At 40.8% G+C, this 13241-nt stretch overlaps 1 protein-coding gene across 3 annotated transcripts in view; it reads right to left on the reverse strand.

Moving 5' to 3' along the window:
• AP3S1 (adaptor related protein complex 3 subunit sigma 1) overlaps positions 1-13241 on the reverse strand; it is a 136617-nt gene that overhangs the window by 1401 nt on the left and 121975 nt on the right. The window lies entirely within an intron of this gene.

The following is a 13241-nucleotide window of genomic DNA, read 5'->3' on the forward strand; positions in this document are numbered from 1 at the left end:
GAATTCTTTGCAGACCTTCTACATTCTTGAAAGGCAGGAAAGAATTCAAGTTAATGAACCTCTCTACTCCTTCATAGTCACATTTATTATCTAATTTGCCTATCATAAGAAAATTCAAGAGCGATACTGTCTTCATGTTCTACCACAGTATTGGGGCTACTATAATGGGATAATTCCACCTATTTTTCTGGTACTAGAATTTTTAAATAAACTATGCAAGGTCCCATGGAATGCACAGACATACAACACAGTTCTAGCCTTTTGGCGTTCATCACTACATAGTGACTACAGTAAATCTTCCAAAATATTCATCTTTATCATCTTGCTTTGTAGCCTTAAAGTAAATGTGTGAAAACAGTTTTTGTTCTATGTATTTATAAATCCTATAAACAACAGCCAGTAAAATACATTTAATAAATTCTTAGAAAATGAAATAGAAGAAAACATGACTGGGCTTCAAAGCACATATCAACTGAATTAGCCCTAGCTGACAACAGGATAAAGTCACCTGCTCATTTTTGGTTCCTCTGTTGGAAAGTGCATTTCAAAACAAATGTCCAACCACGAAAGTTAAGCAGCATGCCAAAACTCCATGGCAAAGCAGTGAAAAAGTACAGCTCGGAGGATAAGTATATCAGAACTGAGCCCCTGAATATCCCTCAGGACATGATCAGAACAATTACGAAGTGGAAGGTGGCACCACCCAGATACTGCTTAGATCAGAAGCTGTTCCTCTAAACTAAGTGACTGAGTAAGGAGGGGATTGATCAGAGAGGCAACCAGGCAGCCAATGGGAACTTAAAAGCTACAGGCTTTCATGTGTAAGACTGGTGTAAGAAAGAGTGTATGTGACAATAGGCCAAGCACTCCAAATTGGGCCTGAAAAACACATACAAAAAACCAAAGACCTCACCTTGAATCCCATTTGAAATATGCCAAAACTCAAGAAACACTGCAACCAGATGGCAAACAATTTTGTGGTCTGATAAAAACTAAAATAGAACTTTTTTCTCCTGAATGCAAAGCATTACATTTCCTGCAAAAGCAACCAAACACATTGTGGTAGTATCATAATGTTATGGGGATGTTTCTCATCAGCAGTGACTGAGGCACTTGTCAGGGTATGGAGTATACAAATGCCCTTGAGGAAACCCTGCTTCGCTCTAACACAAAGCTAAAACTTGGACAATTAGCATGACAGTGACCCAATACACACACCCAAAGCTATAAAGGGGTCGCAAATGAATAAAAAGCGCAATATCCTTAAGTGGCTCAGTCGGCGCTCAGCCCTCAATCCAACCAAAATCTGTGGCACTAACGGACAAGCAGTGTGTTGATAAGTGGAAAATATCATTTATAGGTATATAAGTCTGACACACTAGCAAAATATACGAAATAATCAATGGGGTGAGACTTTCTATAGCCACTGTACATTTAATGCTGATTTTTTAATAAGATATTTTTAGTAAGTATGCAGTATAGTCATTCTGTGGAATTAAAGCTCCATGACATAGCATCATAAAAGAAAATTAGGCTCTCAGAAGCAAATCAACTATCGACAAAGACACTGAGCTCAGGTTCTGGTTGTAAAGGGTCCTTTATGGAAGAACAGGCAACTCTGGTCCTAAGGGACAGAGAATGAACAGGGACAAATTTGTTCCCATCCCTGAGAGTTCTGCCTTATCCCTGCAAGTTCTTTCCTCATCTGCATAAGACTTGAACACTTTAAATCATAAGTGTTTGAGGCTTGTGTAGATGAGAACAGAGTTTTAAGGGATGGGGCAGGGACAGAACTCACGGGGACAGGACAGGGATGAAAACAGATCCTATGGAAATGGTGACAGATTTGTCCCTGTGTGATTCTCTACTCAGGGACTCCAAACTGAAGAAACGGTATGCAGCCTTGGAAGCGGAAAGGTAAGAGCATGCCAGGGAGAGGAAGAAACCAAAGCTAAAAATCCCCAACACTAGGAGGCATAAGGTAATGGTGGTTGGTGATTCCCTTCTGATCATGTTACACCCTTTTATCGCGAATTGCACTGGCTGCTAATGGAGGCCCGGGTATTGTTTAAACTAGGCTGTTTCTGTTACAAGGCTGTTTATGGTGCAGCTCCTTCTTACTTAGTCAATAGATTTTCTTTAGCATCATACAGACATAGTAGAAGAACTCATCCTTTGTTTAATTTTCCATCTGTCCATCTGTCTAAATCATACTTTGGCATCTCAGGCAGCTCTTCATGACAACAAATTCCGAATATTGTTGCTTACTATCCATTCCTATGGCCATTTTAGAAAACAACTGAAGACCTATCTTTTTTCTAAATATTTGACTGTTTAATGAATCATCTTATTTCATGTAACATGTTTACTTTTATAACTTTTTGTAAACCGCGTTGAACTTCTGGTTACGTGGTCAATAAGTACAATGTTATGTAATGTTATGTTAGAGGTGTCCATCTGCAGACCTGACATGATGTCCCAGGAGGTATGCTGTCTACCTGGTGCCAAAACCCAAGATGTTACAGACAGCTTGTCGAGATTCATCAAGCCTAATGACTATTATCCAGTGCTGCTCATCCATGTTGGCACTGATACTGCTAGGTACCCCTCCGAACGTATCAAAAATGACTGTGGCTCTGGGAGAGAAGGTGAAGCAGTCAGGTGAGCAAGTAGTATTCTCTTCGATCCTCCCTGCTGAGCACAGGCAGAGAAGCTCACAACCTGGAGATGAATGTGTGGCTGCATGGATGGTGTCACTGAGAGCATTTCAGCTTCCTGGACCATGGGATGATTTTCCAAGGGCTACTGAGCAGGGATGGTGTGCATCTTTCAAAGAAGGGAAGAAGTGTCTTCAGCAGCAGGCTGGATAACCTGCTGAGGAGGGCTTTAAACTAAAATAATTGGGGCAGGGAGATCAAAGCCATAGGTGAGTATAAGCCCTCAGGAAAGTAAATCACTAAATACCTCTACACTAAAAGGGAAAAAAGGGGACAATGACTGGAAAGCTGTATATACTATGCTCAAACCATGGGAAACAAGGTTCTGGATCTAGAGGCTGTGATGAAAGAGACTGAGCTGGATTTAGTAGCTAACACAGAGACGTGGTTGACGGAGAACCATGACTGGGATATAGTTATACCGTGCTATAATCTGTTCAGGAAAGACAGGATAGGACGAAAAGAAGGGGGAATGCTGTTATATGTTAAAGATCATATTAAAGTCACACAATTGCAGGGTAAAGAAGTGGCATTATGTGTCAATTTGGAAAGAGGGATTGGAAAATGTATTTACATTGGTGTGATAAACAGACTTCCTTCATAGACAGAAGGAAGCATTAACTAATAGGTGATTTTAACATGCCAAATATTGATTGGGGTATTCCTATAGTGGGGTCTTCTAGAAGTAGGGAGATCCTGGATTCTCTACAAGGAGAACTGTTCCAGCAGTTGGTAATGGAACCCACCTGGAATGGGGCCCTACTGGACTTAATGATTACAAACAGGGAAAGTGTTTCTGATGTTACAGTGGGTGATCATCTGCATCCAGTAATCACCGCTTGGTGTGGTTTAATATTAAGATAGGTGTAGAGAGGGCTCATTCAAAAGTAAAGAAACTTTAAAAAACTAACTTTGTTCAGGTGGGGGATTACGTCAAGGAATTATTGTCTCGATGGGAACATCTGGAAGAAGAAGGAACGCACTGGGCAAAACTGAAAGGAGCTATTGTAATAGCAACAAACCATTTTGTAAGGAAAAGTAAGAGGAAAAGAAGGCCACTTTGGTTCTCAAAAGTAGTAGCTGAAAAGGTAAGAAAAAAGAGATTAGCTTTCATAAACTACAAAAGATTGCAGAAAGAGGAAGACAGGATAAATTTTATCTGGAAAAAACTAAGAGAAACTGGTTGAGTAGTCAGGAAAGCAAATACACAAATGGAAGAAAAAATAACCAACATGGTAAAATGGGAGGACAAGACATTTTTTAAGATATATTAGTGATAGGAAGAAGTGCAAATGTGGCTTCATGAGACTCACAAGGTGAAGGGGAGAAATATGTAGAAGCTGATAAATATAAGGCTTAATTGCTTAACAAATATTTCTGTTCTGTGTTCACATCTGAAGCACCGGGAGCAGGACTGCAGAAGACAAACAAAAATAGTGATAAAAGGTGTGGTAGACGTCAATTGATTTTAAGAAGATTGTGTTTGTGAGGAGCTAGTTAAACTGAAGGTGGACAAAGCAATGGGGCTGGATGGTGAAGGAACTTAGGATAGTTCTGGTGGCTCCACTGGCTGACCTTTTCAATACTTCTCTGGTACTGGAGGTGAAGGGTGGATGTGGTCCCTCTCCACAAAAGTGGAAGTAAGGAAGAAGTAGGAAACTACAGGTTGATAAGTCCGACTTCTGTGGTAAGTAAATTAATGGAAACAGAGAATAGTGACGTTTCTGGAATCCAGTGGATTACAGGACCTGAGGGAATGGTACAGTTTAGGGGGTGAAAAACTCTTGTGCACAAGAGGATAGGGACTTGGGAGTTATAGTATGTGATGATCTTAAGGTTGAAAAGATGACAGTGAAAGCTAGAAGGATGCTAGGGTGTATAGGGAGAAATATGGCCAGTAGGAAAAAAGAGGTATTGATGCCCTTGTATAAGATTCTGGTGAAAACTCATTTAGAATATTGTGTACAATTTTGGAGATCGCACTTTCAAAAAATATAAACAGGATGGAGTCAGTCCAGAGGAAGGCTACTAAAATAGTCAGTGGATAAGTGTAAAGTGATGCATGTTGGTAACAAAAATCTCATGCACGAATACAGGATGTCTGGGGCAGTACTTGGAGAGACCTCCCAGGAAAGAGACTTGGGAGTTCTGATCGACAAGTTGATGAAGCCGTCCGCGCAATGTGTGGTGGCGGCGAAAAGGGCGAACAGAATGCTAGGATTGATTAAGAAGGGGATCACGAACAGATCGGAGAAGGTTATCATGCCGCTGTACCGGGCCATGGTGCACCCTCACCTTATAAATAAGTTTACAGGCAATTCCTGAGTTACAAATGCCCAACTTAAGTATAACTCATACTTAAGAATGCAGTTGCAGCTTCATTTGATTTCATCGAGCAGTATTCCCAGCAGCACAGACTCCTACACTTCTCCTGCAGCAGATTCAGGAATGATGCATGGCAGGAATGATGTGGCCATGCATCATTCCTGAATCTGCTGCAGGAGAAGTGTAGGAGTCTGTGCTGCTGGGAATACTGCTCGATGAAATCAAATGAAGCTGCAACCACATTCTTAAGTATGAGTTGTGTGGTTGTGAATGCTGTACCTTAAAAGGGCCAACTTTCCCTACTCTATCAGCTGGGAGCAAAAGGAAGCAGCAAGAATCTTAAAATCTACAAGTTCTGAGTTGCATACAAACCCGACTTAAGAGCAGCTTTAAAAACGTAACTCGTTCTTAACCTGGGGACTGCCTGTACTTTAGGTACAGTCAGTATCAGCACTTAGGCGCTGTCTACCAGTCAACAGCTAAAGAAACATTCAAGAAGTGACCTTTGAAAATTAAACACATTTCTCTGCAATACCTGCTAGACAAAAAGGTACAAGACAAAAAATATATTTTCTATCACAGACAGGTCACCTTTAAAATAACAGCAAAACATTCCAAATGTTTTAATCGATATGTGTATACACTTGACATTGTCATCAGTACAGAACAGCACCAACTCACTTCTGTCGATGAGAGATAATGAGCTTCTGGAATGAACACACACGGCCTCATTTACAAAGCCGTGGCAACAGCCCCGAAACCCTTTAAATCTCTATGGGCTTCGGGGCCGTTAGCACAGCGCATCCGCTAGTGCGGCTTTGTAAAAGCCGACAGTAGTAATGCCCAAAATCAGGACAAAGGAATGCATACCCTAAAAAAATTAACACATCCCCCCGAGATCTTAATTGCTTATTATTTTTCTAATGAAAAGTATACACAGAGCAGAAAAAGAATCACACTGAGCTATCTGGCAGATGTAAATAAATATTTTCAAATAGACAAAAGTCAAACAGTACAAAACAATCAATGCAGTTTTAAAGTTGCAGAGCACAAAATGCAACCCCACAATGCAGCCAAAGTAATGAAGCATTAAAATAGCTCTTGCTATTTTATTTGGTCATGTTAACAGCCATATATGCATATGTAGAAGGCAGGCAAGCAGGCAAGCAGCAGTCTATTTTGAAATCATGCTTGCAAAATACATTTTTGGAAACCATAGTTCAACTCCTTAAATTTTTGTTTTAATTTATCTCCTGGAATAAAAGCTATGCCCTAAAGAAAAATCTCCGTAAGCATTTCCAAATAACAGCATATGAATACTGTTACAGCAACAGGAAAGCAAATTTGCTTACCCGTAAATGATGCCCTTCATGGACAGCAGACACTTGACATTTCTAGGGCGACTTCCCTAGAAATGCCAAGATGGTGCCCAAACTACTTAGAAAAGCTACAAAGGTTATTCTGCTCATGCATGCACGAGCCCCCTTTGGCCTTATGATACTGCTTCAGGGTATACACCAACTGCTCCAGTTGTCCATAGACACTGCCAGTTACAAGTAAGTAACTTTGCTTTATCCAGGACAAGACGGGAAAGTTAGCCCTACATGCGGGGGACACTTAGGCTACCTTCCAGTACGCTCCCCTCAAGAAAATATACAAAAAATGAGTACTTGGTGAGAAGGAATTAAAGAAAAAAAATGATTTTTTAAACTGATTATTTATATCACTTATCAGCATGTAAACAAAACATTAGAGGTATATGTATACACTGAACTCCAGGTAGCAACTTTACACAGATCTTCTAAGAGACGTAATTTAGTACAGGATGGCAGATAAGACTTGCATGGTCCATCCAGGTGGCACAATATATAAGTACTTGGTCTTGAGCTGCCCTTGCCATTTTCAGGGCACACTATGGCACATGTGGACTTACATGATACTAGCATAATAAATGTTGGCAAATAAACGAACAGTATTACTAATGTTTTCTTGCTAAATTCAATTTTATTTATTTGATTTATTTTAGCCCATCCTCCCAAAGGAGCTCAGAACAGGTTACAAATCAGGTACTCAAGCATTTTCTCTATCTGTCCCGGCGGGCTCACAATCTACCTAATGTACATGGGGCAATGGAGGATTAAGTGACTTACCCAGGGTCATAAAGAGAAGAGCGGGGTTTGAACCCACAACCTCAGGGTGCTGAGGCTGTAGCTCTAATCACTATGCCACGCCTCCTCCTAAGGATTTAATTAGAAGCAAACTCAGGAGAGTCTTCTTAGGGGCTCATAATCGAAACGGAAATACGTCTAAAAACCGGCCTAAACCTAAATCAGTGAGACAGGTCGTCCAACTGCCAATAATCGAACCTGGTTTTAGACGACCAGAGCTAAGAGGGGCGTGTCAGGAGGAGTGTCGAAAGCGGGAATTGGGCCGTCTAAGACTTAGTCGTATTGCATGTATAACCGAACGTTTTACAACACTGCCTAGACGGAACCTGGACATTGTGACTTAGGCCATCTAAAACCAGGTCTAAGTCACAAGAAGGTATCCAAAGTGACCATATAAGCACTGCATACATAAAGTACAGACCCCCACACTGCCCCAGTGATCACTGACCTCCCCCCCCCTAAAAATCATAATAACAACTTTACATATCTGTCTCCAGAACATCAGCACTTGGCAGCCTGGCATAGGAAGCCTAATAGAGCTGCACAGAGGTGGCTTAAGTGGTCTTGGGGGTGGGTTAGTGAACCATGGAGAGGACCCAGGCCCATAAACCACTCTAATCACTGCATTTGTGGTGGAAAATGTGCACCCCCCAAAACCCTTTTGTACTGCCATATAAGTGGCTCCTGTAGCCATATGGGCTATTGGGGTGGTAGATAGGTGGGTCTAGTAGATTCTGGGGGTGGGGGCTCACCATGATCTATAAGGGAGCTGTAGTGAGATGTTTATGTGGGACCCTTTTTGTGAAGTTCACAGCAGTGCCCTGTAAGGTACCCCACTACTCTGGTGCCATGTCTGGGTGTCCAATCAAACATAAGAACATAAGAATTGCCATCTCCGTATCAGACCCTGGGTCCATCAAGTCCGGTGTACCCTGGCATAGTTTTAGTCCCCATATTACTGTATGCTTCTCAAGGGAGATGTGCATCTAATTTATCCTTACCCATATCACTCTATGCCACTCTTAAGGAGATGTGCATCTAGTTTACCCTTAAATCCTAGAACGGTGAATTCTGCAATTATTTCCTCTGGGAGAGCATTCCAGGTGTCCACCACTCGCTGCGTGAAACAGAACTTCCTGATATTCGTCCTGGACCTGTCTCCCCTCAGCTTCAGTCTATGTCCTCTTGTCCGTGTCACACTGAACACTGTAAATAACTGCTTTCCCTGCTCCATTTTGTCGAATCCTTTCAGTATTTTGAAAGTCTCGATCAGATCCCCTCGCAGTCTCCTCTTCTCGAGGGAGAACAACCCCAGTCTCCTATGTCCATCACTTTTCTAGCCCCTCCCATGCCCAAAAGGTCTTTTTCTATGCGTTTGTGACTTGGACAAATTTTTAGTCAAAAATGGGGTATAAAGATGGACAACTTAGTGATCTGGACGATTAGATTGCTGGACGTACAGTTAGATGATTTTCGAAAAAAAATATAAGTTGGATGTATTTTTCAAAAATGGACCTTTTCCCATATCTTACTTTGGGTGACTTGGGCCCCAAACGAACTTAGATGTTTCTTTTGATTATGCCCCTCTACATGTTTAAAAAAAAAAATATCAAATAGTGAAGCCCACAAAGTAGAACTCAATGTCTGTAACTTGGCAAAAGTATACACACACACACTTCTTGTGTCTGTGCTGACAAACTGTTTTCCATAATGAAGTATTAATACCTTGCTGTAAACCCCATGTCAAGAGATCAAAAGCTAGACTTTCAGCATGCTGACCCCATTCTTTGGCAATGAAACGGGGTGCCAGGGTGCCACACACAAATGCTGCGTGCCTCTAACAGGTGCCGCTTTCAGAATATGACTCGATTCAGTTTGTTTGGGACTGATGACTATTCATGAGTTCTTTCAGGAATGGATAGGTCAAGTCAGCCTTTCAAACACAAGTTCTAGGAGGAGGCAAGTGCTCTCTCCGAAACCATAAAACAACATGAGCTTTGCAATTTAAATGGAAATTTGCAGAACAAGCATCAAAACACAGTAAATGACATCTGATAAAAATCAGCATGGCCCATCCAGCCTGCCCAAAAAGGTGGCCAGGGTTGTAGCAGCATCTCCACTCAATTACTGTATATACTCAAATATAAACCTAGATTTTGGGGTCAAACAAATGGCCCAAAAATTGGAGTCTCTGTTTAAATATAAGATGCCTTCCTTCTTCTTCCCCACTGAGATGCACAGCAGCAGCACTCATGATATAACATGATATGAACATGATATAACACACCACACATTTGATACTGATCTGTCTTTGCCATATACGGGACACAGACCATAGAAGTCTAACCGGCACTGTCCTTACTTCTCCACTGCTGGGAGTTGCTGTCTGAGCACACTTTTTTTCCATGAACAGTGCGATATCTGCTCCATATTTATATACACCTTTGCCAGCTTACTGAGGTCCTTCTCCAGAATTTTCTTCTGTGTAAACAAGTATTTGTTTAGCATGTCCGCATGTTCTTCATCACTTTCCACATAACAGTGTGTTTGTGGGGGAGATGCGAGGGGATGGAGGAGAGTAACAGCAATTTTATAACTGCATACTTATATACACATACTTTACCTGTATCAGATTTTATAGGTTAATACATGCATATGGGCAGCTTTTTAAAGTTCTCTCTTCCCACCACCAAGAATGTTGCTGATCAGTTTAGGAAAAGTTCCGTATGTATAGGGTATATGAACTTAACTATACACACATACTGAAAACATAATTTCATAAAAGCCTATCTCTATATGTAAAGCATTGCTTTAAGTACAGGAATGGTTTTAAAAATGATCCTCATATAAAAAGAAAATTACTTCTTACATCCGAACTGCTCTTACCTGTGCCATACACAAGAACTTATCCATAAATTTTAACATGTGAGTCCCTAAATGTAGAACTCTGATTATGAGAGTAATTTTCAAATGGTTTTACCATTTTAACTAAGCAGTTAGCTGAGTAAAATGGGATACTGAAAACTGCTTTTCCTCTTCAGAGGTAAAAGGAACAGCTCCAGGAGCTGGTAGAGCAAATGGAACCATGCACATGATTTCAGCTGCAGATTCTGTCTCTAGCACAAGGAATTTTGCTTTAAAATGTCCTGTAGCGTCAGTTGTTCCTGCAGGCCTGTAAGCACAATTTAGACTGGTCTGCCTATAATCAACAGCATGCTATTCAAATGAGCAATATATTACATAATTGTGATTGTCTTTGGGAAAACATGACTAAAGTTGTGGATCTAAAATACCGAGTATACTTTTGGGATCATGACATGAAAATCAGCCAGTCAACATATTTGAACTTCTCTAACTTAATTTTTTACACAAAAGGATGGGGTCTGGACTGCTGATTTACAACTTGTTTGCTTTAATACAGGGATCTCAAAGTCCCTCCCTGAGGGCCGCAATCCAGTCGGGTTTTCAGAATTTCCCCAATGAATATGCATTGAAAGCAGTGCATGCACATAGATCTCATGCATATTCTTTGGGGAAATCCTGAAAACCCGACTGGATTGCGTCCCTCAAGGATGGACTTTGAGACCCCTGCTTTAATATAACTTAGGGCTCCTTTTACAAAGCCGCGCTAGGGCCTTAACGCGTGGAATAGCGCGTGCTAAATTGCCACGCGTGCTAGCCGCTACCGCCTCATTTTGAGCAGGCAGTAGATTTTCAGATAGCACGCGCTAATCCAGTGCATGCGCTAAAACACTTAGCGCACCTTCGTAAAAGGAGCCCTTAATTTCTTGATTCCAGTTAGTTTAGTCATGTTTTCCCAGAGACGGTCACAATTGATCCAAATTCTCTTTTTTTTTCCATTTTCTTATACAGTTCTGCCCAAACAAGGAGTTACATCTATTGTAATTTAACAAAATGGTAAAGAGAGCAAATGTAATGCTGACTAGATTTAAAAACAATATTTCACTGTGGTCCATGATCATTTTTTCAAATATAACATCCATAAAAATTGTTCCAGGAAATGTTTACATCTTTACACAATTTTTTTGAAACAGCTGAAATTGTAACAAAAGTTGGTATACTTCTCCCTCCGTATGCGCGGTTTCGATTATTCACGGTTTTTAGCTTGCTGGCTCCTCCCCCCAAAATTACATCAGCTTGCATAGAGCTGTCGCTGATTCCTAGCACTTTGTTCATCGTGTTTTGCCTCTCCTTCAGGAACAGGCCAGGTCTCCCACCAAGTTATTTGCGGTTTCACCATATTCACGATGGTTTTTAATAGAAAAGAGCAAATAACATATAAAAAAGTTATTCGCGGTTCTGTTAATTCCCTATCACAGCGAATAAGGAGGGAGAAGTGTATAGGCAAGTTAGTTTGGCTTGCCATTAATATGGAGACCAACTACTTAATACAAATCTAGGCTTCACTCAAGTAGACATGACATGAAATGATGCAGAACAGATCTGAAACTTGAATAAGGAACAAAGGAGCCTCCTCAGAACACAAGCTCCTATTGTGATGCCACTGTTAACTGACTACCATGCGCAAGACAAACACACATGGATTCAAAGCAGGGAGTGTTATGAACTGGATGGGAGGATGAGGTACAAAAGTATAAAACAATGATCCCGTTTGTATCTCCCATGAAATTTAATGGAAAGAATCAGAGAAAGAAAACAAAATGAAGTCTGCAAGTATATCAAAATGAGTCCAAACGAATAGGAGAGTTCTACAGATGTATCAGAAATTTCAAGCACGCCAATCAAAAGGATAGTAATGAATGAATATGGGTTTGCTTTTGTTTTGTAAAATTTAACTGCCAGGCCCCAAAATAAAAAAGTGTACGTGCAAGCAGAAAAAAAAAAAAATTCAACCAAAAAGCATAAAACAAAAGCCAAAACAAAAAAGCAGCATCATTCAAAAAAACTTCTTTCAAGGACTCTGGCTCCCCCCTCTCCTTTTACATTAGAGAGTATAATTTGAGTTTATATTTGGAAGCAACAATCATTTTGCAAGCCAAAATGATAACACACAGTAATTAATCATGTAGCCAGTCGCATTTGTTCATCTGATAGTCAAATTTCCAAAACACTGTATGTGCGCACAAAAGGATATTTTATAATGCTTCAAAATTTCACAGTTAATGTTGAGAGGTTCTCTATGTACTATTACAAATATATGGGCCTGCTTAGTAAGCCATGTTACACATCAATTGCTGCATTAACAGTTACCATAGGGCTAGATTCACTAAGCAAACCGATCGTGTACCAATTGGTTTGCGCTCACTTTCCGACTCCGGCTCGATTCACTAACTTTCCTCCAGACCCCATCCGCACCCGATCCGATCCACGCATGCAAATGAGTAAAAAGGCATGTTAAATTCCTTAAGGCATGTTAAATTTCTTAAGGCATCGATTCATGAAACCATTTCATCCAAACCGACTGGCCTTTCCAATCCAAAACGTTTCGACTGCTGAGGACCAGTCGCTTTACATCCTCGCCGACTATTCCTGCCTAGCAACTGTCGGGTGCATGTTAAGAAACCTATTAAAAATATATATCTACCCCGCAAAAAATCCAAAATATATCTAAACTTTAAATATATGTAAACTTTCATGCACATGAGCGTTAGAAATATTTTTTTCATTTTTTTGGAATGCGCATAGCGAGCGCGGGAGTGAATCTCGGATTTGTAATGCGCATGGTGAGAAAATCGTGGTTTAACCCCATGCTCTCCTTGTGCATTGTACATTTCATATATCAATGCCAAATTAAAAAAATAAAAAATAACTTTTAAGGGCCAGCTATCCCTCTCTCCCCCCCCCTTCCTTCCAGCTGAATTGTCGCGTGCATCTGACGTCACGGGGTTGCCTTTGGTTGCTTCGTGCTTCACGACAGAAAGAGCCACAGGTCCTCCTGAGATTCGTAGGCTGTATATAACAGCGCGTGAACTCAGCGCATTCAACTTCTAGCAACTTAGTTCTTTTCCTGAGAGAAATGGATGGCGCTCGTCGGCTACGCTATCTGCTT

The sequence above is a fragment of the Geotrypetes seraphini genome, chromosome 1 (assembly GCF_902459505.1).
Source record: "Geotrypetes seraphini chromosome 1, aGeoSer1.1, whole genome shotgun sequence".
Classification (NCBI taxonomy): Eukaryota; Metazoa; Chordata; class Amphibia; order Gymnophiona; family Dermophiidae; genus Geotrypetes; species Geotrypetes seraphini.